General features: G+C 29.8%; 3 long non-coding RNA genes across 3 annotated transcripts; all 3 read left to right on the forward strand.

Annotated features, from left to right (window-relative positions):
- The first annotated feature begins 8125 nt into the window (after positions 1 to 8125).
- Positions 8126 to 10133, forward strand: LOC127708417 (uncharacterized). The gene is made up of 3 exons (XR_007985270.1): positions 8126 to 8194; positions 8559 to 8622; positions 8881 to 10133. It is a non-coding gene; the product is annotated as an uncharacterized LOC127708417 (long non-coding RNA).
- A 371-nt stretch (positions 10134 to 10504) lies between these two features.
- On the forward strand, positions 10505 to 12947 carry LOC127708418 (uncharacterized). Its single transcript, XR_007985271.1, has 3 exons — positions 10505 to 10584; positions 11307 to 11370; positions 12031 to 12947. It is a non-coding gene; the product is annotated as an uncharacterized LOC127708418 (long non-coding RNA).
- A 147-nt stretch (positions 12948 to 13094) lies between these two features.
- Positions 13095 to 17409, forward strand: LOC127708633 (uncharacterized). Its single transcript, XR_007985333.1, has 4 exons — positions 13095 to 13625; positions 15092 to 15161; positions 16811 to 16861; positions 17219 to 17409. It is a non-coding gene; the product is annotated as an uncharacterized LOC127708633 (long non-coding RNA).
- The last annotated feature ends 9606 nt before the right edge of the window (positions 17410 to 27015 follow it).

Raw genomic sequence — 27015 nt, forward strand, 5'->3', positions numbered from 1 at the left:
ATTATGAATATTAATTAGCAAAAGTACTACTAATTTCTGGCTATGGTAAAGTGAGGTAAAAAAAAATTTGAAAAAAAATATTTCAAGTTTCTATAAAGGTTTAAAGTTTCTTAAAAGAACTAAAAAAAAGGTTGTTTTATATATAATAATCTTCTTTTTTTTTATATGTTTATGTGTAATGCATATTGTATACTTATTGACTGTGTATGAATGTAGTAGTAAGTTTATTGTCCCTCATGGTGCAACTATTGTCCTGAGGTGTAGCCGAGGGCAATAGTTGTATCCGAGGGGACAATAAACTTACTTTTCCACAAATATCCAGTCCCTAAGTGTTTTATTATATCAAAAAAAGACAACAGACAATAAATGGCTGTGATAAATCAACTATCGTAATATATAAAGCAGAAACCCAACCATAACGTTTACTTCATAAATATTCTGAAATGCTAAGGCTACATCTTGCACTGACGTCAACCCTAGATACAATAGGTAAAAATTACTCTCCCCGGTATTTTCAAAATCCTCCATTATAGCTGCATTGGAAAGCCTGCGAAATATAATGAAGCTTGCAGTCAAGTAGTTTCAACGAGGTCCAATAGTTCAAAGCTTGTAAGTCAAAATATTGTGTACTTACTTTATATAGAAAATGAAAATTGAGGTATAATAAATATTTATATTTCATTTCAGGGGACAAAGTTACTTCAAAGAATTGAAATAAGGTTGGTTGATCCATTTTATTTTATGTTTTTATGTGTAATGTTTTATATGTATTTTTATTTCATTTTAAGGTTTACCACAGACATTTAATTTATGAATTTTATTTTTGTTACAGATGCAGCTGGGAGGATGTTTCAGTCATAGACCTTGGATAGACTCCGTTGTAGCAGACTAGGGAGAGTAGCATATAGTTCTCGTAACGCTATACAATAGTAATAAGATCATTCTACTCTGAGATTGTTAAAGGGCCTGTTTGATAGAAGTGACGCCAACATTTTCCAACACTACTAATTTATGAATTTTATTTTTGTTACAGATGCAGCTGGGAGGATGTTTCAGTCATAGACCTTGGATAGACTCCGTTGTAGCAGACTAGGGAGAGTAGCATATAGTTCTCGTAACGCTATACAATAGTAACAAGATCATTCTACTCTGAGATTGTTAAAGGGCCTGTTTGATAGAAGTGACGCCAACATTCCCAAACTACTAATTTGTAAATTTAATGTTTGTTACAGATGGGGGCCAGAGGCAGATTCAGTCATAAACCTTGAATATGGCTTATTAGAGATCTGCTTCGATGGAATTGACAACAATTTTCTCAAACACATCACTAATCTTTATTATCTGTTTCCATTACAGAGTTTATACAGAGAATATAGGTATACCGTATTTTTAATTTTTTTTTGGGTCCTATGTAAGAGTGTCATAAAGAAATAGTATGTGGTATTAATGTCAATGGGATAAAACACACAGACAAAAATAAGTTAAATACCTTTATAAGTATGGATGAAGAAAGACAGACTAACCCATAACCAAAAGAAATGACAGACAAAAATATACAAAACAATACACAAACTAAAAATGTACAACACCAACCCAATCAAAGACCAAGGAAGAACTCAGGTGATCCAGGAAGTTGAAACCAAAAGAAATGACGGACAAAAGTCTACAAAACACTAAACTGAAAACTAAAAATGTACAACATCAAGCCAACCAGAGACCCGTGGATGAACTCAGGTGACCCAGGACAGAAGTACTACTAGGATGGGTTTTTTACTACCAGGACAGGACAGAAGTGGGTAAGTAATTGATATGTTAACAAATTTACAAATTGACAAAGTCAAGGGTGTTTTTTTCATTCATTCTTTCTTCAATTCTAAATTTTAAATGTGACAAGATAAAGATGGCACATAATTTTCAAATATAGATTTTTAGAATTATTATTCTTTGTTATTTTGAAGTATCTTCATGTTTGACAAAATTTTAACTTCAATTTAACTTTAAAAAAATATGCTCCAAAATTTATTAAATTGATACACCTTTTTTTCACAGAAAATATTGGTTATCTATTTTTTTAACATTCATGTGAGTCAAGTTAAGATAATGATGACTCAGTCTTACTCCATGAAAACACTGGTATCTTGCATTATGAGGGGCTTTAGCAAGGGGTGCTACCAAAATTTGTGTAAAAGAATAAAGCTTTCACTCACTGAGTCAGAAAAATTACTCATTAATTCCAGAGTTCTGATAAGGGTGAATCAAATTCCCACGAAAAATAAAGTCCTTATACTGTATTCCCTTTGGCTTCAAAAATAAATAACCTTGAAGTCTGTAAAAAATCCTTATGCCCCTCCATGATGATAGAAAATTAAAAAATTTCACTGAGTGAAGGGGAGGTAACTCATATGAAATGAATTTACAAATTTGAAAGAATTTAAACTACATGATCCAATTGAGCTATACATTTTTAAAGTAAGACCCAGGGACCATGCTCAGAGAAGTCATTTGTGTATATTATTTTACATTAGGGAAGTTGAGTCAGTGCAATGTGTGGATACAGCCATTTTGAAAAGGGGGTTCCAAACCTAGGAACACCATGAAACGTTCACATATTAAAAAAAAAGAGGAATCAGAATAAAAGTAGGGATTCCAACCCCCAGACTCAAAATTTAGATATTTATGTGAAGTATTTATCAATTGAAAAAATATGACTGGGTTCAGATTATTTAAATTTCATATTTTTACTCTTAATATGTACCGGTATTTAGAACAAAATTTGAATGCAGTAATTTTTTAAATATCTCAACTTTTGATGATTTGAAAATGCACACATTTACTTCTACTACTACTATGTGGTTAATCTGCAGGCGAAATTTCTATGACACAGATGTACTGTGTGTGTCATCCAGTACACCCCAAGTTAAAATTACTTTAATTCTGAATTAGTTATTTTTGTATGAAAAAGTCTTCTTTTATATTTGTTGTAAATATTCACCATTAAAAATTTCTAATATTTCTGAAGGATTATGATGAGCAATTTTTAATTGTGAAAGTTTTCATGTTATTTTTACAACAGTAGCCAAATGATCATTTGATCCATGATAGCCAAGTACCTGTACTCAAAACATGTCTATCTTTTCTTATTGAATGCAGTAAAAGATTTGTCCATAATTTTCAATAGTTAAATTATGCATCTATTAATGTGCAACAACATAAGAAGCAAAATATAGAAGTTGGAGATTAACCCAGGGTATAACGCCGCCTTTATATTTGGGGTGTTAATTTAATATTAAAAGTTATCAATACAGAGATGATGATAGTTGCAATAACTTCAGATGAGGTTTATCCTGGTTATGATTAATTTCTCTGTATTTTCACCACTACAGACTGTCATTTGATCCAACGATTGAAATTTTTTTTTAACATTGTCTCAAAGGTCTATCAGTGCTTTTTTTGTTGTGAAAAAAAAAAAGTAAAATCACAAAAATACTGAACGCTGAGGAAAAGTCAAAACGGAAAGTCCCTAATCAAATGGCAAAATCAAAAGATAATGAGTAAATGCATTTTTTTTTGGTTCTTCGTTAAAAAAAAAAAAGGTCATTTAAATTAAAATTTCGGATTTATAATGAAATAATTTTCCTAAGACATTTAAATTAAAATTTAAGATTTATAGTGAAATAATAATTTTCCTAAAATTTTTACATTTTCAAAGCATTGTAGTTGTCAGATTATAGAATAACATAGTACTTGAAATTGATTTAAACTCGTAGTCTAGTGCATGCAAAGTTCCGAAACAAAACATTCTTTATCTTCAGAGTTTTGGTGTAGACTTAACAAATATCAAATGATCATTTCAGAAATACATTATGCTTGGAGCGCTGCGTGTCTTTACTAACATATAACAAAGTTGCTTATTGGTGTTTAAGTTGTTAAGGGTTGGTTATATCTTCTGTTTGTTTCAGTTGTTCTTTGGATGGTTCTTTGGTTTTGAGGTATTTGTGGTGTTTACCATTCGAAGGAATCTATATATGTAATTCTGAAATGAAAAATATTTGATATTTCTAGTCATAAAAAAAATAATCATAAAGTTGCTTTGAACTTTGAATCTGTACGATTTTCATACTTTCTTTAATTTTCAAAATTGAAAATGAATATCTTCAATCAAAATCAAAATCTAAATTGTATTTGACATTTTATGATGTATTGGAAATGGAAAACTAAATAACATATTCTCGTAAATTAAGTTGAATTCAGGGGAAGTGGAAAATGATCCCAAAAGTTTTTTAGATATACTTTATCTTCTTCAAAATTGTTTCTGGGTATCTACATCTTTAAAGCACTGATCGCTATTAAGATAATAAAGAAGTAAAAATACATTTTTATAACATTCAAGCCATAACGAAAATTCTGCCATACAAAAAAGAATTTGGATGTTTAATCTACATTTATTATAGAGTTATAAACATATTCGCAAAGGTTATTAATTCTTACATGACTGAAAGCTTGTACAAGTCTTAATATTTGGTGAACAATAATAAATTTCTATGATATATATATATTATCACTATTTTACCGAATTTTCCTTTGATCTTACTGATAATTTCCTTTCTCAGCATAGTAGAGAGATATGGAAAGTGTCTCTAGAAACTAAGGCTGCACGTGCCATTGTCAATGTAAATTTCAACATCGTAATAAGCAAAATAGTGATAAACAGATTATCATTGGTCATCTCAACTTGATTGTTTTTCTCACTTTCGCGGTACCGGCTCAAGGGAGAAAATCAATCTCGTTGAGATGACCAACGAAATTTATAATGATTTCCAATACCCTAAAAACTTCATTTTGAGTTATCTGAAACTATCATCATCTCCAAGTAAAGAGTTATCTAACTTATCAATCCCGATATCTTACAGTAGTTATCTCCCTTTGCTTCAAGCTTCTCAACCTTTGTTTAATTTTCAACTCTCACCTTCAACACTAGGTTTTCATCCACAGATTCCAGACATTTAATGATAACTTCTTTATTATGAGACCATAATTGACAACTGGTATTAATGTTTTAATTTTACTTGTTAGTCCCATTTAACAATTGCTCATCGTAATTTGTAAAATTAAATTGTCTTGAGTTTAAGCATTTCTTTGTAAAAATTTCCTGTTTAATAGAAAATTAATCTTTTTAACTTCCCAAGCCATTCTGTGATCAATATATTAAAGGATAATTTTGTCCAGCTTCTTGAAACAATTTTTCTTTTTTGCAATCAAAACTATTGACAGTGAGCAGGATCATTTCAAAATCACAAAAAAGGAGCTTAAAACTGGTCTATTTTATTCTATTTATTATGTGTACATGAAAAGGAGTAGATTGTACAACACAAAAATTTCAAATTTCAAATCATAAGTTTGTTGAAATATAGCTCATTTTATACAATTTAGATCTTTTATTGAAAAAGGTATTAGACTGATCTTCACCCTATCATACCGTTTGAATTACAACATAAATTAATTTGCTCCTTGGTATCAAACCATTCTATCTTTTTCAAATTTGGTAATTACAATATAGGTAAAGCACTTGCCATCATAAAATACTTTAAAAAAATAAAATAAGTAAAACCCAATTATCAATAACTGACTGCAGCTATTCTTCATTGGATCCTTTTTGAAACTCATGGCCAGACAAAGAGTAATCTAAGAGCTTGACTCTTTAACAGGGATCCAACTTGAGCCTCATTAGTTCAAAGGAGTTTTCCATTAGTCCATAGTAATTAAGAAATAATTGTTGCAAGCTATACTTTATTGTAATTTTAACATTGGTAGGCATTATATACGTGATTATTTTTGCCTGAGCGATAGCATACAATCAGTTCTGTTAACCAAGCAGTTTTAGATTTATATTAGACCCTGTTTCAGACTTTGGGGATTTAATCACTAAAAAAGTTAAAGATAACCAGACTATTTTAGATTTAACTGGTAATCTGTTTTCTTTTCCTGGTAGCAAAAAAGAGCTGATTCCTGTAAGTCTGTATATTGGCTGCTTCTGGTTCTTATCCATTTAAGGAACCAATGATTCCGGAGAGTGCAGTTACCTCGACTCGGTCCATTATTGTCAAGATATCAGTGATTTTCCTTTTTTTTTGACAAAAGTCGTTGGAAGTAATCTTACATAAAACAAATTTTGATATAACCAATCAAAAATGCTATCATAAATAATCTGGGAACAAAAAATTTTACTTTTTCAATTGTAAATTTTGCTACTATTTTTCTTTCAAGTATAAAACTAAAGTAAAAAGTAAAAATCTATTTTATTGAAGTATTACGTGCCATTTGAGTTTTGAAATTAATATAAATTATAAAGTATTGAAATTAATTTTTATTATAAAGAATCAGTATTTATATCATTTCTTTGAGTTCTTAATTTTTTCTTTCTAATTTTTTTTATTAAATCTAAAGATTTCATACTTGATACATGTAATATCATTTTGCATCATATTTGTATTTTTTCATTTCAGCTTCTTTTTCTTGTACCACTGACACTTCACAGAATAATTGCGTACATGCTTATATGAAATTGTTTGAGGAATTTCCCCCCATTTTTCCCTTAATTCTGATCTTGATGATTGTTTTCCAAAATTTTCAAAGATGGTACTGATTTTGTGTAATCAACTCCTGCAGTTTTCAATCTCAATCTTTTAAACTTCACACAATGATTGTACAAATATCTAAGTTGTCCACTTGGTACTATGGAATTGTTTGATAATTTTTTTCCTGACTCGGGAACTAAGTAATTTTTTCATCAAAGGTAAAATAAATAGTTTTTAACCCATATCTTTTGGAATTCACAGAGAGTTTGCAAATCTATAGAGGCTTTTACAAATTTTCGGACTATACATGACTACTATGTACATGAGTAGTAAACCTTGAAAATGAGATATTTTTGATTAAACTATGCTTCAAAATATTTAAAAAATGTTGATTTATGTGTGTTTATTATACTATTACTACACTGTACTTTTTTTCTTACATTTGTATAAGTATTTTCATATCAGATGTCTGGTAACTTATATAAAAGCTATTATCAAAAGCTCTGTAAATAAAAAAAAATGTAAACATAGTTCTAAAATATACTTTTAATGAGTGGAAGAAATTGTGGGGTACAGAATACATTTCGTAAATTATCAAAATACAAGTTACCTGTTTAAATTTAGCATGTCTGGTATTTTTACAGTACTTTTTAAATGAATTTAATAAATTATTTGTATTTTAAATTGAGAATTTCTTCAGTTTCCATGATTGGAAAAATAATGTGAGATGCCTTGGAACATTCTGGTGACTATTGTACATTTTATAATGTACAATGGAAAGGACATTTCATTACTTAGATAAAATGGATTCAGTGGACTGATTAGCATAAAAAACTATGATGGAAAACCTTTGAAAGCAGCCAGGATAGCTGAGCTCCAAGGAAGATGGTCAAATAAATCTTCAACCAAGTCTGAGGCTTTACCAAGAAATTAAGAAGGCAAGTTTATTTAAGCCAAATATTTGTATACATTTTCTAGAAATATTCGACAAAAAGTGCATATTAAGACAACACGCCAGCACCCTTCTGATCTTCTGCATGCAAAACACCATTGATGTATTAATTTTAATAAGGTTTTATAATTTAAGTTACCATTTTCTTGAACAAGATTTTCGATCAAAATATTTAAAACTTCAAGGGGAGACAAGTACAATTAACAGCAAGATTTGTTCATTCAATGGGATATAACTGTTAAATTTGCACATCACTTTTGTGCAGTTAAATTCCAAACAAAAACCTTTGACTTGTTTTATTTTTATTATGTCAAGTTTTCTGTTTAGTCAGGTTAAAAGTTACTCCTTGCTATAGATCAATGACATTTTGTATTTATTTGCATTACTAACAAATTATCGAATTAATTAGCAATGTTGCTAATCATCAGATGTTTTTCATTTTCCGCTGCTAGGCAAGACATCTCTGTCAACAGTTTATCTTACAAACTTGTGTTTACTATTGTGTACATTTTGTAAGAAATCAGAACATTATATAGTGACTATATTTATAGAGAAATGGATTTGTAAAATATATAATGTGTCTTTTTTAATTCTTTTTAGGTTCTTCTGTGATATGTTTTCATGGTGTGGGAATAAGACTTAGTGGTCTAATACAGCTAATACGAAGGTATGTACATTGTACCAGTTAGTCCTGTTTTGAAAAAAGAAAAAGTATTATAAAATGTATTTGGAAATAGCATGTGCTCTAAGCGTGAAGGTTTGTAGGAGTTTTGTAAGAAGTCTTTTGCTTTCTTTAATTGCCTTTAAAGGATTAAATTTAATTATCTGATTTGATTATGTAAAAGTTTGTTGGGATGCTGGTTTGCTGTTCTCAACTTCTATTACATATTTATAGACTCTTATTTAATTTGCCACTGGACATTTAGCAACCAACAATCAAATGAATCAATCATTCAAAATATGGAATATACATACAGTATATCAAAAATGATCCTTTTAAACAATCTTGAATGACTAATTTTATTTTTCAGGTTAGCATCACAGCTTGTCTGTAAAGATTGAAGCTGGGAGTGGGCATTGGAGCTGACTTTTATGGTAAGAACCAATACAAAAAAAACAATATGTAAAAAAAGAAATATGTTAGAAATCTACCATTGACTTGTTTTTCATCCTTTTCTGCTAATAAAGACTGGTAGTTCAAAAAATATATCAGCAAATCACTTTTAAACAAAGTAAGAGAAAGGTTTTATGAATCATGATTATAATGACCAGTTATTTATTATTTTGCATTTGATATTGTTTCAATTTTCAGATTTTGACAATTACGTTTAATTCTGTATATTTCTTTTTCAGGTAACTGTGGCTGCATAATTGGGCTATGTGATTTTACTGTAACAGTAAAGAATGTAATTCAGACTATTTTTGTGTATGTTTGAGAAAATGTTTATAATTTTTACAAATAGAAAAAAAAAATTATGTACAGGTTCTCCATTTTCAACAAGATTGGAAGTTGTAGGTTAATAGGTCTTTGAAATTTCAAAAACTACTTTCTATTTTCTGTTCATACTCATGTCTAGGCAAAACACTTCCAGTAGTTTAAGAATGGAGAATCTAAAAAAAAAAAAAAGAAAAAAAAGAAGAAAAAAATGTTCAATTATTGAAATGTTTTTTATTTTTGCAAATTGTAATATATTTTTTCACCTTTGTGTCATTTTTAGCTGAGTTTATAACGAAGGGTATATTATTTTAAGAATATTTTACAAGAAGCATAGTTGAAGAATATCTTGATGAAAGTAAATTGATTGATTTGTGGTATTAAACACCACTTTCAGCATGATTTGCTATATCTTGGCTGCCAGTTTTTATTTGTGGAGACGGCCTGGTGAAAACATCCCCTTCAACAGAGAAACTGGCAACTCTAGTCAATTAAGATTGACGTTAAACACACCTACAATGTGAGGGTTCAGAGTGTTGACAGGCTAGTGATACAGTAGTTGAACTACTTTGACCGTTCAGCCACCATTACTCCATCCGCACTAAATATGTTATTGAAATGTGTTGAATTTTTGTAATTTAATTATTTTTTATTTTGATTACCGTATACTATTTATGTTTTTTTTGTTATATATAACAAAGATGTGGAGTTCTAACAGGGTGAAATTTAGGTCAAAGGGAGGTTATTTATTATACTGTGTTTAACTTCAAATACTTGAAATTCCCTCAATGTTAGATTTTAATTTATTTGGATACTCACATTTATGCACTTTTTTACATATCAGATGTTTTCTAGATAATAGAAATTTAGGGTGGGAAAAATTATGTGTCACTTAAAATAATTACGTGAAATTTTTCAAAAAGTTTATTAATTGAAAGTGCATCTGAAATTTTTTTATGTATGTTACTTTATTTTCTAAAAACAAATGGACACAACATAGATTGACAATAAGATATTGAGAAGAACCACCTTGTCAGCCAGGATAGCAGCTCTTAGGAAGATGGTCAATTAAATCTTCAACCAAGTCGGACTCTTTACCATGAAAATAGAAAAGGCAAGTTTATTTTAGCCAGATCTTTTAAGATAACAGACCCTTCTGAAATATTGCATTTAAAACACCATTGATGAATTAATTTACCAGTTTAGTATTTAATGATACAAGATACATGAACAAGATTTTCTATTAAAATATCAATAGTAAATCCTAAAAATAGTCATTAAACTTCAAGAAAAGACCAGTACAATTTGAAACACGATTTTGCTTTCAATGGGAGATAACTCTGTAAAATATTCAGATATTTTTTGTGCAGTTAAATTTAAATCTGACATTTTTTTACTTTTATATCTTTTATATTGATTTAAAAAAAAAATGATTTCATACAATTGTCTACCTGCAATAAGAAATCAGAACAATATTTAGTAAATTTTAGGTTATCGGTAACACACAAATTAATTTACAAAATGTATAATGTGTTGATTATAATTTCATTTCAGGTTCTTTCTGAGACATGTTTTCATGGTGTGGGAATAAGACTTGGTGGTCTTATACAGCTAATACAAAGGTATGTACCAGTATGTTAGTCCTGTTTTGGAAAACTCAAATGTATTATAAATATTTTATGGAAAAACAAGATTTGAACGCTTAAAAGATTTTTTACAGGAATCTACTCTTATTATTATATCAGTAACCAAATAAGAGTAAAGTTTAGGATCTGAATTGTTTACATAAAAATGTGTTGGCTTGTTGGATTGCTGTCTCATCCATATGTTCTTGACATATATAACACATTTTAAGACTATTTCTATTTAATGATTTGCCACTGGACCTCAAGCAACCAACAACCAATCATTCAATCTATTTAATATACATACATAATACCAACAAAGAACCTTTTAAACAGTTTTTATACGCCCGTTTACGGTATTATTATGCTATACTGTTGTCCGTCCGTCCTTCGTCAACATGTCGGACATTAACTCAAAAACACTTTAACCAATTTGCATGAAACTTTGGTGAATTGTTTACATCTATTGACGTGAGCTCCCTTTCGTTTTTTATAAATTTTAGATTTTACGTTTCCGAGTTATGAGGTTTTATTCATTAAAAAAAGGAGGGTTTTCCAGTATTCAGACAAAACTCAAGAATGCTTTCACCAACTTGCAAGAAATTGTGGTGAATTGTTTATATCTATTGACATGAGCTCCCTTTCGATTTTTATAAATTTTAGATTTTACGTTAATGAGTTACAGGGTTTTATTAATGAATTATCATTTTATATTTCAGGTTAGCATCACAGCTTGTCTGTAAGGATTGAAGCTGGGAGTGGGCATTGGAACTGACTTTTATGGTAAGAATCAATACATAGATTTATGAACTTTTCATCCAAGAGCATTTTAAAGCCCAAGATTTTTGTTAGTCACAGATGTAAATCTTACATATTAATGTCTTCTTTACTTATAGTTGAATAAACAATTTAGAAGGAGAAATAAAGATATATAAGGGAAGTCAAAAAGTATAATGTATAATGCGAAATCTTGGGATTTCAGTTTTTTTGTTATCTATAGTTGTCCCCATATATGAAAATATGTAAGTGTGGTATGTATGCCAATGAGACAGCTATCAACCAGAAACCAAATGATGTGGATGCAACTAAATGTCACCCTATGCCTTCAACAATGAGCAAAACCTATATTGTATAGTTAGCTATAAAGGTTCAACATGACTAAATGTTAAAAAATTCAATCAAGTATGTTAATAGCCTGATATACTATATATAGCTATAAAACAATGTTAAAAAGATATTTGTCAAGACAGTAAGCCAATGACTTTTTTTTCATCCTTTTATTGCTAAGAAATACTGGTACTTTAAAATTTATGTCAACAAATCACTTTATAACAAAGAAAAAGAAATGTTCTATACATTATAATTGTAATGCTCAGTTAATTATAATTGTTTTGCGTTAAATATTATTTCAATGTTCATGAGTAATGTATATTTCTTTTTCAGATAACTGTGGCTGCATAAAATGGTTGTGTGATATAACTGCAACAGTAAAGAATGTAATTCAGACTATTTTTGTGTATGCTTGAGAAAATGTTTATAATTTTTTTACAAAAAAAAAAAAAAAAAATATGTAAAGATTCTCTATTTTCAACAAGATTGGAAGTTGTAGGTTAACTTGTATTTGACATTACAAAAATTCTTTCTATTTTCCATTTATACTCATGTCTAGTCAAAACACTTCCAGCAGTTTAAGAATGGATAATCTAAAAGAAAAAGAAAGAAAAAAGAAAAAAAATGTTCAATTATTGAAATGTATTTTTTTTTTGGCAAATTGTAATGTATATATTTTTGCCATCTTTTTGTTATTTTAGGATTTGAGATACTTTAAAATTTTACAAGTTACTTTATACATGTAGTTAATGCAATTAAATCTGCCGATGTGAATATTCCCACTAAATTTCTTAGCAAAAATTTTAATTATTTTTGTTATTTTTAGCAACGTTTCAAAATACCTTACCATAGCAAATGCCTCTTTAGTGTAAACTAAAAAGATGAATAATGGTCTGCAGTAAATATATCCCCTTACAACCTTTTCTTTCATGTTAATTTTAATATCTTTAAGATATGTGACAAGGGTGCTCTAATGCAGAGGAATTTACGAAGTTAAGAAGTTAGAAATATATTTTTTGCACTTTTTTTGTCATTTTTAGCTGATTTTGGTTTGTAACCAAGGTGATATTTTTTTAAAGAATAATTTTACAAAAGGCATAGTTGAGGAACATCTTGTTGAAATTGGATTGGTTGATTTTTGGTGTTAAACACCACTTTAACATGATTTACTATAATTTTGGCTGTAAACTTTTATTTATGGAGACAGCCAGAGTGCCTGGTGAAAACATCACCTTCATCAGGGAAACGGGCAAACCATAGTCAAATTAAGAATGAAGTTACACATTTCATGTGAGGGTTCTCAGAATTGACAGGCTAGTGATACAGTAGTTGAACTACTTATAGGACCACTCTTGCCACCATAAGTCTATCAGTACGAAATATTTTATTGAATGTGTTAGATTTTTGTTATCAATCTATTTTTTAATTTTAATTGTACTATTTTATTTATTTTGTTTAATATAACAAGGATGTGGAGTCCGAACAGGGTGAAATTTGGGTCAAAGGGAGGCAATTTATTATACCCCTGTTTAACTCCACATACTTGAAATTCCGTCAATGTTAGGATTTTCATCTACTTGGTTATTCATGTTTGTACATTTTTTTTTTTAATATCAGATGTATACTAGCTAATATTGATTATTATTTAGAGCTCTGTAATAAAAAAAAATAAATGTAAGCAGAGCTCTAGATAATAAGTATGCAGGGTGGGAGAAATCTTGGGTCATTAACAATTGATTTGCTGAAATTTTCAAGAAAGGGGACTTATTGGAAATGCATCTGATATATTTAATGTATAAAACTATATTTAAAAAAAAAAGATGTTAAGATGACGAGGAGAGCCACCTTTGTCAGCGGGAGAGCAGCTCTAAGGGAGATGGTCAATTTAATCTTCACCAAGTCTGAGGCTTTACCATGAAAAATATGTGGTAAGTTTATATATTCCACAAATTTTATGGTAATAATATATATATAGGCATTTAACATTATTTTTTTTAGGGTTCTTTTCTATCAGTGTTTGATTTTTAGATTATCTAGTCTTACATTTGTTTTCTGTCTGGTATCGAGTGAGCTGTGTTGGATAGAAACCAACTGTATGCAAGTTATTATCAATGAATTTGTAAACTTATTTGGGTCGAACAAATTTTTATGCAAAGTCTGTAACTGTTTAAATATTGAATTGATATAGAATCATTTTCATAAAAGCGTGGACAAGACGATTTCTTGGCACTCTTATGTTATCTATTGACTGGGTCAGATAAGGTGAAAGTTTGTAATGCCCACTTGTTATAGACATTTAAACTGGGGTCGCCAAAGGTTCTAAATGCCTTCATCAAATAGTACGAATTACTAGCAGAGGACTAAACCTTGTGTGTTGATTTAAATGTTGAATAATTATTTTCTTTTTTTCTTCTCTTGTGCCTACATGTACTTTGCTCTTTTATTCTATTTAAATCCCTATTGGAAGGCCTCTGACTGAGTGAGCGTAAAATCACTGTTATCGATAGCCAATAGCAAAAAAGTTTAGGTACTGTAAATTCAGAAATTATTGCGTGAAATTATTAATAAATAAATTTGGTGTATTTACTGTCTTCTGATTGGTTAAAAGTATTTCTTTTATTTTCAATGTTGTCAATTTTTATGGCGACACGCCCACTCTGACGTTGTATATTCATACAACAACATCCGTGTACGTTATGGTTAATATAAATAATATAAAAAGTTCTTTGAGCCTTATTTTTGATAGAAATTTATTTATAATGAATGGCTATAATTTATTTTGAATTTATTGAACCATAAAATTAATTTTTGACTCTTCACATTTTACATAATCATTCAATGTGAAGAGTCAAAAATTAATTTTATGGTTCAATAAATTCAAAATAAATAATAACCATTCATTAATTGCGATTTTGTAATTTTAGACTAAAATGCGATTTTAATTTTTGCGAAATATTGAGAAAAATCCTGTTTAATTCATATAAAAAATTTCAAAATGCTAGTTTAAATTATTGCCAATACAACCATGTTGCATTTTTCGCAATAATAAAAACATTGCAATAGTTTCTGAATTTACAGTAATTGAGTTAGTATTATTACCAACATAAGTATTGGGGTTGTCTACGCTGTTATGAAAATGATTTTAAGAACCATCAAAAGAGAACAAAAACCATCCGATTTTGTAATTGAATATTCCAAAATCATCGTCTTATACAATTATACATGCACTTGCACAAGGTCAATTTCTATCTCTAGCAGTTTAAAGTTTATATAGTGAAGATGATAATGTATAACAGGTTTTAATAAATGAAACATAGCACTATTTTGTTAGTCTTCTTAGAGACAGATTGATCTGTAAAACAAGTAATTATTTTTTTATTTTTTTTATATTTAGGTTGTTATAATGATGATGTTTTCATGGTGTTGGGAGTAAGACTTGGATGTCTGATATTGTTAACATGTTGGTAATTAATCAAGCATCTTTTTAGTAATATAATATTTGAAATCAATTTCATAAGGTTCTTTTATATAAGTACCAAAAAAATAATTTTTCACTGATGAGATACCGGTTGAATTTTTTTGATAAATATAAAACTTGAGTTTATAATTCAGAATATCAAATATTTTTTCCATGATTTTTGTCGAGCCTTCGACTTTAGTCGAAAAAGCGAGACATAGCGATCCTACAGTTCGTCGGCGTCGGCGGCGTCCACAAATATTCACTCTGTGGTTAAAGTTTTTGAAATTTTAATAACTTTCTTAAACTATCCTGGATTTCTACCAAACTTGGACAGAAGCTTGTTTATGATCATAAGATAGTACCCAGAAGTTAATATTGTAAAAATAAAATTCCATTTTTTCCGTATTTTACTTATAAATGGACTTAGTTTTTCTGACGGGAAATATTACATTCACTCTGTGGTTAAAGTTTTTAAAATTTTAATTACTTTCTTAAACTATCCTGGGTTTGTACCTAACTTGGACAGAAGCTTGTTTATGATCATAAGATATTATTCAGAAGTAAATTTTGTAAGAAAATAAATCCATTTTTTCCTTATTTTACTTTTAAATGGACTTAGATTTTCTGCCAGGAAACAACACATTCACTCTGTGGTTAAAGTTTTTAAAATTTTAATAACTTTCTTATACTATTTTGGATTTGTACCAAACTTGGACAGAAGCTTGTTTATGATCAAAAGCTAGTATCTACAAGGAAATTTTGTAAAAAAATAAATCTATTTTTTCCGTATTTTACTTTTAAATGGACTTAGTTTTTCTGCCGGGAAACATTACATTCACTCTGTGGTTAAAGTTTTTAAAATTTTAATAACTTTCTTAAACTATCCTGGGTTTGTACCAAACTTGGACAGAAGCTTGTTTATGATCATAAGATATTATTCAGAAGTTAATATTGTAAAAATAAAATTCCATTTTTTCCGTATTTTACTTATAAATGGACTTAGTTTTTCTGCCGGGAAATATTACATTCATTCTGTGGTTAAAGTTTTTAAAATTTTAATAACTTTCTTAAACTATCCTGGGTTTTTACCAAACTTGGACAGAAGCTTGTTTATGACCATAAATATTATTCAGAAGTAAATTTTGTAAAAAATAAATCCATTTTTTCCTTATTTTACTTTTAAATGGACTTAGATTTTCTGCCAGGAAACAACACATTCACTCTGTGGTTAAAGTTTTTAAAATTTTAATAACTTTCTTATACTATTTTGGATTTGTATCAAACTTTGACAAAAGCTTGTTTATGATCAAATGCTAGTATCTAGAAGGAAATTTTGTTTTCTTCCAGATAAAATTACATTCAGTCTGCAGTTAAAGTTTTTAAACATTTATTAGATTCATAAACTATCCTGGATTTTTACCAAACTTGGACTGAAGCTTCTTACAATCAAAAGATAGTATCAAGTGGAATATTTTTATTGATTTACTTCCTCATTTTTGACGAGCCTGCGATTAACGGAAAAAGTAGGCGAGACACTGGGTTCCGCGGAACCCTTACGAATTTTTTGTTATCCTAGTGCAATTTTAAATTTAGTACATGTGTAATAATTTTTTTTAGGAAAGTTTAGTATAACTGACAACTTTTATATTCCAGGTTAGCATCAGGTTTCCATTGGGTTACTTGCTGGGATAAAGCTGTTATAAGGTGAGAACTTATTCATCAACATACAACTTTAATGTGTTTATGTTATAGTGTGATGAATGTCACTAAATATATTTCAATATATATATTTTTTCTTAATTTACAATTAAAAAAAATCAGTATTCAATCTTTTCATTTTAAAATAATGTACCCTTTAAAGCAAATACTAGATCTGAAGAAGATATATGAAGGGGAGATAACAATACAATCGGATATTTTTTATACTATATATTTTTGAGTAATCAATATTAAGTAATAAACAAATTGTTTAACATACACTGATGTCTGTTTCTTTATTCCTGTTAGATTATTTTAAAATTAAGAATCAACAATTGAAATTTAACTTTGTTTCTTTTTCAGTCAAAAGAGTTGCTGTTGCTGCCTTCCTTGTATGGTAAAATCCTCAGACTACAATCCTGCAAACCATTGGATGAACTGTTGCTATCTTTTGTTAAAAAATCAGCAGATATTTGTCTTATAAGCAGAATGAATTATAAATGCAATTAATTTTTAATGCTTTATTATTCAAATTATAAATATTTATTTCATTATTTTTTCTTGCATTCAATTATTGTTTTGTGATTGAAGAAATATAAAAAAAAACTGAAATTATTGTTATTTGAGAGGTCCCAAAGGTATGATGTATGGTTTCACAAGATACCCATAAGACTTGCTTCAGTTTACATATATTTTTTAAGTTATGTACACTGGTTAAGAATTATAAGTCCTTTGTGAAATGATTTTTTCTGGTTAGAAACCTATTAAGTAGGACTTTGATGGCCAAACACTAAAAGGGAATAAAACAAATCCCCTATTAAACAATTTAAGTACTGAGTTTTTGGTGCAATATGAACTAGAAATAAAAATGTTTAGTTAGATGGTTTGTTTTGACTCTGCATTCTTTACATTCATACAAATTAATGGCTGTCCGTTTTATTTATTGGTTTTGTTTATATATTATAAATGCATTATTCCGCATCTGAGGCCACTCAAGTGAAAATAATTACATAGTTTTTGCAGTTTGTCATATTTTCTCCTTTTTGTGTGATTGATTTCTATATTTTTCCATTTATGATTATTTATATTTTAATGTTTGATTTTTGAGGCTTGTACTCAGCTTCTAAACAATTACCTCCCCCCTCCACATGTATAACCAGGATCCTGTAAAAGAAGTTTTGGTTTTGAAGGATAGATGGATATTTATAAATGCAAGATTTTTTTAATGTGCTAGTTCATAATGTAAAAGTCTGCACAAGACATCTAACCCTACCTGAACACATTATTCTGACTTCCAGCTGACCAGTCTTTGCTCCTACTTCTAATTGCTGAATGCTTAGCAGGGGAGCATCAAATACCAATACCAATGACCCAGGGCAGGACCAAATCCCATGCCCATCTGCACTATGTTGAGCATAAAAAGGTTATTAAAGAAGATTTGTCTGTTTGTCCATCATCATCTTTCATCCACAGCTTATACTATTGGAAGGTTTTCATTTAAACTTTCAGATTATCTTCTGTATCTAATGGCTGTGTGTATTTTATTTTATTATAATGAAATTTTGGGGTTCTCAATTGTAATGAATGGACCTCCTAAGTATTTGAAAAAAAAGGGAAAGAAGCTTAATTCCCATACCACCATTTTATCATGTGAAGGATAGGTTGGTTCAAATATATTTGTTTTTAAGCATGTTTTTAGTAGTTGGATCTCATTATGACAAAATTTTAATGACTTAAATTCAAAATAAATTTGGGGTTCACACTGTATATATATTACCACTGTAGCTTTAATGTAAATTTTATAAGGCTTTGCTGTAACAAGATTTGTGTTTTATCTGGTTTTATCTGATTTTAGTGGTTTTTATGTGATTTTATTTGTTTTTACTGTCTAATCTTATTATACCAAGCCTTAGTATGATTGAGCTTATATATTTTGATTATACATGCAATTCAAAATATAAATTTACATAATGAGATCAGACATTTATTATGCTTTTAACTCTTCTTAGTGGATAAAATAGAAAAATGAATGAACATAAATATTGAAATGGTCGTTGAAGATTGACCAAATTACAAGATTTATAAATGCAGAATCTTGCTCTAATTAAATCTATGTTCTTATCAGCTGAACCAACCTATCCTTGACTATGAGTAATAAAATTTTATAAATGGAAAAGTCCATTCTTCGATTGGGGAACCTTTGGATGTGAAAAAAATATACACAATGCCAACAGATACTGAAGATTATTTGAAAGTTTAGGCAAAAACAATTCAATCCTTTTAATTGTGATTGGAAGTTGTAGATGGATGAGCAAACAGATGATATACTTGCTGACTATGGCACATTTCCTAAAGGATATGGACTATGGGTATGAGTTTTGCTCATGGTTGAAGGCTGTAGGTGACTGATAGTTTGTTAAATTCTATGTCATTTGGTCTCTGGTGGAGAGTTGTCTCGTTGGCAATCATATCTCTTTTTATTTTTATATGAAATAATTACTTATTACTTCCTGGGCAAAGAGTTCTAGTTCCAAGAAAATAATAAAAAAAAAATATTTATATCATACATGTATTGTTAAATAACTATCCTACTTTGATATAAAGAATTGACTTTGGTTAGAAATTGGGAGGAATTATAAAGAAACTTTATATACAATATAAGAGCTTGGGGTTATAAATGTTTAATGAAATGCAGTTAACTATATCCTTGGTGATCTAATAATTTTTGCACAGATCACGATATCAGTTTATTTAAATAACCCAGTAAATAAATTGAGTACACCTCATAAATGAATTTGATTCATGTATTTTTATGCATTTTTTATCTTAGTATTTACCATTGTATTCCTTGTTATATTTGTAAATGCCTCTTCGTATGTGACAAACTGAGGATTCATATATTTTATGGAATTATATAAATTTATTTTAAGTTTGGTATTTAAAAGTATTGGAAAGCACCAAGTTTAATATTGAGCAAAAAAAATATTCCTTTAAGACCTAAGGATATTAAAATTTAAGACATGTATCTCAGAACAGAATTGATTTTCTAAATTCTATTTAAACAGCTAGTCTGAGAACTGGTATCAAGAAACTAAAAAGAATCCTCAGCGCTGTCAGTTATTTTGTATAATTGTAATATTTAACCAATGATACCTTACCCATGATGCAGATCCTTTTCCTCCTTTTATTTATAAAGGGACTAAAAACTTATTATTATTACAATTTCTTTGGTATTTGTACACACTTGATGGAGCAGAATGGGTCTGGTTTCATTTGGGTATTTCATATTATGATGCATGATGATATAAATAAATAGGTAAATAAAAATTTAATTGAGAAAACCTATCTTATATTTTATTTGAGTCTGAATGACATATAAAGGGGGAAGAGGTTTCTGTGGTCAAGGGTAAACCACAGCTGATTTATTGTATGGTATGGACAAAGTTGAAAAAGCGAGACTTGGGCATGCTTTTTCCATAAGCAGCAGCTTCAACAATGTACTTGATTGTGATAAGTTCAAGTTAAAGAAAACAACTAGTGGTATGTCAATGATATTTGGTATGCAGTTATATAAGCATTGAAACATCTTATTTCTAAGGATATTATTTTGCTTCTCTCCCTCAGTCATAGTCGACTTAAAACTTTTAATTAGTTTACATGTATAAGTTTGTGATTAGGTCAATTGAAAGGGAACTATAAGTGGTATGTCAATGATATTTGGTATACAGATGTATAAGCATTGACAAATCTCAGTTCCATAGAGATTGTTCAGCTCCAGCCTCAGTCATGGTTTATTGACTGAATGTTTTGCATTATTTACATGTGATTTGTGATTAGATCAGTTTAAGATGAGTGACTAATATCTGATATTTGGTATGCAGTTGTATTGGCATTTGCAAGTCTTTTTCATAGAGATTATTTGGTCCTACTTCCTTATCATGGTTCATGGACTTTGAAACTTTCACAGTTTAACAAGGAACCAATTGATAAGTCAATGGTGTTGGGTATGCAGTTTTATAAGCATTAGCATTTCCATGGTGTTTTTATTTTGCCCTGAATCATCAGTCATGGTTCATTGCATAGATAAGTTTAAATATTGCAATTTAATTTCAACATTTGCATTATACCACCAAAAAACGCAAGACATATCTCTGTGTCAACAGTTTATATTTCCATCTCTTGGTATCTTTCAACATCATGTTTTGAGTTTTAAATGTCACAGAAACTTCTTTGCTAGTTTAAACAAGACTTGACACAAATGATACTTAGGAATTACATGACAGAAATGTTCATTGGACTTGCTTATTACCTGATTGGCTGCCAAGTCTTTAAATAGATCTAGAATTCTAAAATGATCTAGTTTATATAAAGGCTCATCAGATACAAAACACAGGGATACAGATCTAGCAGTGGATGCTCCTGATATAAAACTTCATAATCAAGACTAAAGAAGAATGAGTTAATCCATATCTTGTATGCAGTTGCCTTATGGTCTGGTTTAATCTGGCATATGAACATTATCTTAATTCCATTTTTAAGGGTATGTGTACATTATTTGTTTTCAAATTAATTTGACAGTTTTTATGTGTAATAAGGACAATTAATTATCTTATGGTTATTGCCTGTGATCTATTTCTCAAATGAAGAGATATATTTTGTATCACATTGCATGGATTGGGATAAGAAAAAGGTTTACGAAAAATTTGTTAATTTGAGTGGCTTATCCTGCACCATTTGGTCATTTAGGTTCCATGATTTGGTCTGTTCTCGGTCAGATTCTCTAGGTCAACAATGTATGGTGTACAGAATGATTGTAATGCGAATATGATTGTCTGATGAGATACTTCTAACCTTGGTCTTTTTTTTTGAAGTGTGGTTAACATTAAGTTTTTATAGACTGCAAAACTTTTGCCATTTTATAATGGTGTGGATATGTCGTCATTGTGGTCTGTAGACATATGTTTTCCAGACAATAACTTGAGTATAAGTGTATAGATCTCAAAGAAATAAAACCACAAGGTCCCATACCACCAAAGGAAGGTATGAATTGTATTTGGGGTTATTGCCCTAACAGTTTAGGAATAAAGGTTAAAAAAAAGATTTTCCGGGGTTTCCAGACCATAACTTGAGAATAAATCCATGGATTTCTATGAAACTATTATACAAGATTTCAAACCAAAAAGGGAAAGTTGGAATTGATTTTGGTGATTATGGCCCAAACTGTTTATGAATTAGGAACCAAACAAACACCAATACTTTGTATACATTATTTGTTTCTTGACCAATTTCAATTTCAATGAGAATCATGTATTCTTTGGGTTCTTTAATATGCTGAATCTGTTACCATGTTTGTGTATTTCTGTTTTCGAATTGGTTCACATTCAGGTCCAAAGGGTCCAAAATTAACTAAGTTTGATTTAAACCCAAAATTGAATTCTTTGGGTTTTTTTTATATAATCAAACTGTGTATTTAGATATTGGGCCCATTATCAAATTGGTTCACATTGAGGTCCAAATGGTCCAAAATTAAACTTTGTTTGATTTAAACCAAAATTTTAATTCTTGTGGTTCTTTGATATGCTGAATCTATTGGTAACTGTGATCTGTATTTAGATTTTGGATTTTTAGACCTGTTAACAAACTAGTTCAAATTGAGGTCCAAAGGGTCCAAAATCAAAAAATTAAAAATTGAATTTTTTGAGTTCTTTGAAATGCTGATTCTAACTTATTTTAGATTTTGGATATTAGGGTATAGGTAAATGTATTTTTGAATTCTTAGACCACATTCATTTGGAGTCCGAAACCTATGCTGTGTCAAACATTTTATCACAATCCAAATTAAGAGCTGTATCAAGCTTGAATATTGTGTTCATACTTGCCCCAATTGTTCATGGTTCAACCTCTGTGGTTGTAACAAACTGTGCCCTGCAGTGCATTTTATTATGATTAGGTCAGAACTATAGTGAGTGTATAAAATGATTGTAAGGTGTAGTATGGTTTATATTTGCATCTGACAGGGTTGATCTGAAATTGACTTTATATTCATGGGTCAATGATAATGTAAATGTTCTGTTATACCTAGATTAAAACCTGCATTTTTGGTCTTTCAACATAGAATTCAATTTTCATCAGTTTTCAGCCTGTCTGTTTAGTACAAAGCAGGGTTAATATTCATATAAGATTCACATGTTCTCATTCTTAATATGCATATTAATTTGCAGTTGAACTTAAGCAGCCAATGCCCATCCATCATCAGTTACACGGGCAAGACATTTCCCTGTGAGCATTCCTGGCCATTCTTGACCAAGTCATAAAGCCATTTGGGACAAATTTTTGATAACATTGTTCTTCTTTGAACACCTATTAATATTACATATGGTGTAGCATTCTAATGTTTTCATTGGATATGACGATCACGTGTTTCAAATGTTATTTTACGTATCTGACGCCTTGTTTCTATTTTTACGTATATTGACGCTGTGTTTCTATTTAGGCAGTAATCATTTTTCGGGAGGGGGGTGGGGGGAACTATGGATTTTTTTTATTGGAAAAAAAAGTTTGTTTCCAGTGTTTGGAGAAAAAAATAATTTGTTTATGACCCTTAGAAAAAAAAATTGTTTCACCCTCAGCTGCCACTATGTAATGCTAAAATTGAAAGAAAAAAATTGTTTTCGACTTGTCGCCAAAAAAATAGATTGTTTTTCGCCAAAGTTTGTCCGGGAAAAAAATCCATAGCCTCCCCCCCCCCCCCTCCCCCAGAAAATCAAACGTATTGTCCTCCTCAAAAGTCCATAATTGATAAATATTTCGGCAAATGACACCTGGAATATGATTAAACTACAAAAAAGTATTGGTTTGTCTCCCTTGCAATGCATATGATATTATTCCTTAGATATTTTTTTCAAGTCTGCAACATTTTGTCATTGAAGCTGTAGCTTCGTCAACAGTTAACGTCAACGCTCCGTGTAAAATATTGACAAATATAATGCCTACCCATGTTAAAATGAGCATAGAGCATGACATGAAGAAATTATTTCTTAAATAACTTTGTCAAAGTTCTCAAATTGTAAAGGGTCTAAATTAAAATCAATAGAATTTTTTGATAATTTGCAAAAATAAAGTTAATATCTTGCTTTATTCTTTTTTTTTTTATAATCTACAAGTTGTGTAAAAATTGTCAGAATGTGTATAGTTGATGAATGGAAAAAACAAACTTTGTGTGATAGAAAGAACAATAAAATGTATAATTTTAAAACTAAATATGAGAAGATAATTCTAAAAGTTTGCTTAAAATGTGAGAAAATCAAAGTCATGGGATTTGATTACTTGCTACACATGATGTATATTTCCTTAACAAAAGTGGTAAGTAAGTTTAATTGACTTATCTCCCCTTAATAGGCTTCAGGTGCGTTTACACGGTACGATTTTCCATCCGATTTTATACCAACGCTCAGGTAAATCGTAAGCGTCTGTTTACACGATACGTTTTTCCATCCGATTTTGAACAGATTCGAACAAGTGCTTTTGCTTGATAATTGAACAAATATCACGTCGAGTATCATCGATAAAACTAAAACGGAATAAGTTTCCTGGATAAAACATTTTCCTTCGTGTATTTATTAATTTCTAATGGCATATACAATGATATTCTTTCGACATTGTGAAGTTTTGTTTCGTGGAAGACCGTCAATTGCATGTTTTTTGGCGATATTTATGGAAGCTTGAAACAGTTACGAAGAACCGTTCTGTATTTTTAGACCTCTATGGTGTACCAAGAAAAAATCTATTTAAGGAATGACTGTAATATTTTTTCTGTCTATGAAGAAATAACATAAAAAATGTGGTGCACACTGAATAACCCGCGTAGCTGGTTATTTTAAAGTGTGCACCACATTTTTTATGTTATTTCGAATAGACAGAAAAAATATTACAGTCATTTCCTATAATTTAATTCTAAATTCCATTTTAAACCGGAGTAAACCATAAAAAAACGTTGATAACGTCAGGGTCACATGACAAAATTATGTCTATGAGCTGATAAACATAACAACGTCAGCCAATCAGAAGAAGCGTTACATCCAAAATTAAATTATATAACCCTAAATCCCCACTGTCCTTCAAAACAATAAACATACAACTTGAATATTTTATCTTGTATGTATATATATATATATATAGAAGTCTATAAAAAGGACCAACCAGCAAATTTACTATGTACCGGATCGTCTAGAATAGACGATAAGCACTGTGCAGATAAGGAAAAAATTATATAAGTCTAGAGATTTGCACAACGATACTAATATAAGATGGTATTACGAAGATGTTGTTATTAAATCGTGTTGACAAATATTTCGGCTTAACAAATAGCCTTCTTCAGTGTCAATAATTTTAACAATACTGATTATATGTATAAAAATAGCACAGTTCTTCGCAGTGTTGTTTAGAACTGAACACCACTTATCTAATTTAACCCATTATGTGTATATTAATGAAAGTATTCCTAACGGACTACAAATCAAGCTCATGCCACAAACACCTGGCAATTTATCCAACACATTACTTGGCAAATGGGATCAAACCCTCTAGAGTGGGTGACGCATATTCGCCGCAAAATTCGTTCATTTCCAACTGCATCCGACCTACATTCGAATATTTGAAACTTTTTATGTAGGTTTCAGAAAGTTTACTATATGAAAAAAATGTTTGATAAAGGAATTCTCTTCAAAACATTGGTTTAATGTTTTAAAAATGAACGCAAACTCAAGAGGAAATCAAGTTGTTCTTGTACCATGGGGGACACATTTTCGCCGCAATGTATGATATGACCATCCTCATTATCCTTGTATATTATAAAAACAATTGTTTGCAATTACATGAATTAGCTTGAGAGATCATTCCTATACGTTAAAAACACCTGCGTATTTGTGTGAATAACATTGGAAATGGGATAAAGAGGAATATCAACCGTTCGAACATTACAAACAGCGTTTAGCATCTATTTAGGCAAGTATTTGGTAAAGGCACACGAAATTGACAGAAAAATTGCAAAAACGGCGAAAATGTGTCCACGGCGAATATGCGCCACCCACTCTACCATTGTTCCAAGCGGTTAATGGTCCTCCTCAAACAACACTGTTTGTCCAGAACCCCTTTGTCACTTATTGTCTTTGCACTACACATGACGTCATAACGTTCAATATTTGCAATGACGTCATTTCGTTCAAGATTGCAAACAGCAAGAAAAAAGAGCAATCAGATGTTTGGTGGCAGCACTTGCCTTTAAAAAGGCCTCTACTAAAAAAACAAAAGAATTTTTGGACAAAACCCTGGCTAGGCAGGAGAAATCAGCTGAGCGTGTGTAGGACCCTGCTACAAGAGCTAAAGAATGAAGATAGTGATTCTCCTAGAAATTTTCTAAGATGCAGTCCTCAACAATTTTTAACATTGTTGAATTTGATCACAGACAAAATTGCAAGGAAGGCGACAAATATGAGATCCCCAATTAAACCAGAGGAAAGACTTGCAGTAACTCTTAGATACCAAGCTACTGGCAAGTATTTTTAAAAAATCGAAGAACATTGTTTATTTCCATGCTGCAATTTGCCTGTTATAAAACAGTTAACAAAATACATTAAAAAAAACAACAATATAAGTAAAATTGTTAACAAAGTTTAATCGTCCAAATTTATCATACTTTATGAACATGTAGTTTAGATTCTTTATATGATGATTATACCATTCTATTTATAGAAATGTTAAAAGTTCAGTCACACGGCTAGTTATCAAGCTTTAAGGACAATAAGGGTAAAGCATTAGAAGAAAATCGAATAAAACAAAATATTGGCCAAAATACTTTTTTTTTTTTTTTTTTCTTTTTTTAACGACATTATATATTTATTCACCAAATATGCTTGTTACATTGTTACACCAAGAAACAAAGCTTTTCTTGATGTATCCTGTTAGATTCCACTGATTACCCAGGTTAGTAATCAGCTGCTGGTATATATGTTTAAAATGACGAATGTAAAAAATTTCAAACGAGAAAAGTAACGGCCCGATTAAGCAGGTGGAAACCCGTTTGAAATAGAACAAAAGAATCGAAGCTCTTTGTTAGAGAAGGCGATAAATGCTTACTGTAATGTTTACAATAGTACAAAAAA

This window comes from Mytilus californianus, unplaced genomic scaffold, assembly GCF_021869535.1.
Source record: "Mytilus californianus isolate M0D057914Y unplaced genomic scaffold, xbMytCali1.0.p SCAF_7, whole genome shotgun sequence".
NCBI lineage: Eukaryota > Metazoa > Mollusca > Bivalvia > Mytilida > Mytilidae > Mytilus > Mytilus californianus.